Below are 2,546 nucleotides of genomic sequence, written 5' to 3'. Positions count from 1 at the left end.
AGTGATCGGAAACTCATAGAGGAGCAATGGCCACAGTATCCTTGGCAGAATCCCGTGTTGGTAAATCCATGCTTTGAATTTTCCCGGGAGGCCTGTCTTGTCCACAACCTTCAGCCATCCCTCTAGCCCCTGACAGGTGTTCTTGATGGAGGCTGAATCCTTAAGGCTGCTGTCGAAGAACATCCTGTAATCCAGGATGAGCTCCCTTACTGCAGCTGGAACATGGTGCCTTTCCAGTGTTTCGAGGACTAACTTGTGGGGCATTGAGCCGTAGGCATTGGCCAGATCTAACCACAGCACCACCAGATCGCCTTTGTTCTCCCTTGCCTCTCTGAGGAGCTGAGTGACCACGCCAGTGTGCTCTAAGCATCCTGGTACGCCAGGGATGCCACCCTTCTGCACGGAGGTGTCGATATATCCATTCTTGAGGAAGAAATCAGTCAGTCGCTTAGCTAGAATCCTGAAAAAAATCTTTCCTTCGACACTGAGCAGGGAGATTATTCTGAACTGGCTGATTGTCTTGGAGTCCTCCTCTTTAGGAATCCACACTCATCACCTTTTTTATACAATAAACACATAACACCTTGACAAAATGTATCACCCATACAACCACTGTGCAGACCCTCATTAAACATTGAGGTAAGCAGGTTCACAATGTCATCAATACATAGTTGGTAAAATGCAGTGGGTAGGCCATTTGGACCAGGGCTTTTACTGACATTTAATTGTTTGATGGCTTGGACTACTTCATCTCTTTTTATATCTCCTAGAAGTGAAATAAAGTTTAAAGAGTATATAAAGGAATTTTTTCTAGAAAGGATTTCACAGAGTCTTTATCCGTATCTATTTTTTTATAAGCATTTGCACAGAGGTCTCTGATGACTTCTCTTACTTACCAATATTGCGGAACATGACAATATTCTACATTATGCCAATATTGTAGAAAATGTCAACATTACAGAAAGTCCAAACGTTTTAGAACTTGACAACATTCTGGAACATCCAACCATTCTAGAACTTGACAACATTCTAGAACTCACCAACATTCTAACACTTGCCAACATTCCGGAACTCTCAAACATTCTAGAATTAGCCAACAGGGGACAAGCGACAGAACAACGCGGTTGGCTTTTGCTTGCACGATTAGACTATGAAGTTGGAAATATGTACAGTCATGGCGGCTACATAGGTCCATGGTGGTGCTTGTCATGGAAAGTGTGTCATGTCGTAGTGCAACAACTGGGTGCAGAGGTAATTTACAGTGGGTAAAGAATCCGAATTGTGTTACACTTGTCCCAAATCTTATGGAGTAGCGGTATCTTCTCAACCTAAGGGGATGTCCTGCTAATTTGGGCATACCCCTGGTAAAACACGGTCACGGTGGCTACAATTAAGTGAAATGTAATGTCCATTATGATGGCAAATTTTACCTTTGTTGTTTTGATTCTTGTTGCTGGACAATCGGACACCTGGTGCCCACCGGTCATGACGTAACGTTGATGTGAGTTGTAAAAGCATACATGAACTGCGTATTGTGTTTTATTTTGAAAGGGGGCTTCTCTTTTTGATGTTAGAGAAACTCCTCAGAGACTCGAGAGCAGCGTCGCGTTTGAACAAAGACATGAAACATAAAAAAAAAAAACATCTATATCTAACGGTGATCGCGGACGCTTTAAAAAAAAAAAAAAACATTATCAATTCAATCATTCTGCGGAAACGATCAGGGGAAATGAAGAGCAAAACACCGCAATGCTTTTAGCCTATGTATACTCCATCCTGTAGTTTTAATTTTGATTTTCATTGTATGTGTACAAAGTCACTTAATAAACTGTGATGATAAAAAGAGGCCGCTTCTTTGGACGCTTTCTGAGAGCCATGCCTGATCCGCGCCCTGTGTGAAGTGCTCTCATTGACTAGACTGGCTTCTATATGCTACTGTGAACCGCGGCAGTGCCGTTCTCACTTTCGTTCCACGTCCTGTGTGAGATTGCCTCAAGGTTTCTTATAATCAACTGATTTGTGCAGTTTTACGGAGGTCTTGACTGTTGTACAATCAAGTTTAACTCGTTTACAGAAGAAAAAAGAAAAAAAGAAAGATAAACGTGTATGAAAATTTAACCCGATCTCCGTCACGTATTAAAAGAAGAGAGACAGGCATTAACCAATCCTTTTGTTTGAGTGTATCCGGTAAAAAATCTTTTAACCCTTTTTTCGGATCAGTGCGACAGTCACACGGTGAATCAAGAAAAACAATAAACGAAAGCACCTTGGGCCTTTTCTGTTTATAGATTACAACAAAACAAAGCAACAACAAAAAAGCTAAAGTTCTTTTTTTTCTGAAATGTAAGCGTTTCTTTCTTCCTCTGTGTTTACTCCTTCCACTAGCCTCCTTGGACCACCATTTATAATGTCATATTAAGTTTATTTTTATATAGATATACCGAGCCAGCTGAAAGTAACAACTTCTTTTTGTATGTTTAGAGAAACTCCTCAGAGACTCGAGAGCAGCGTCCGCTGTTGACAAAGACATGAAACTTAAAAAAAAA

General features: G+C 41.0%; 1 pseudogene; it reads left to right on the top strand.

The window, feature by feature from the left end:
• LOC113744364 (septin-7-like) overlaps nucleotides 1–2,546 on the top strand; it is a 10,136-nt pseudogene that overhangs the window by 1,555 nt on the left and 6,035 nt on the right.

Source organism: Larimichthys crocea, chromosome XXII (genome assembly GCF_000972845.2).
Source record: "Larimichthys crocea isolate SSNF chromosome XXII, L_crocea_2.0, whole genome shotgun sequence".
In the NCBI taxonomy this organism is placed as follows: domain Eukaryota; kingdom Metazoa; phylum Chordata; class Actinopteri; family Sciaenidae; genus Larimichthys; species Larimichthys crocea.
The sequence above is the reverse complement of the archived record's forward strand: the minus strand, read 5'-3'. Positions and strand labels throughout refer to the sequence as shown.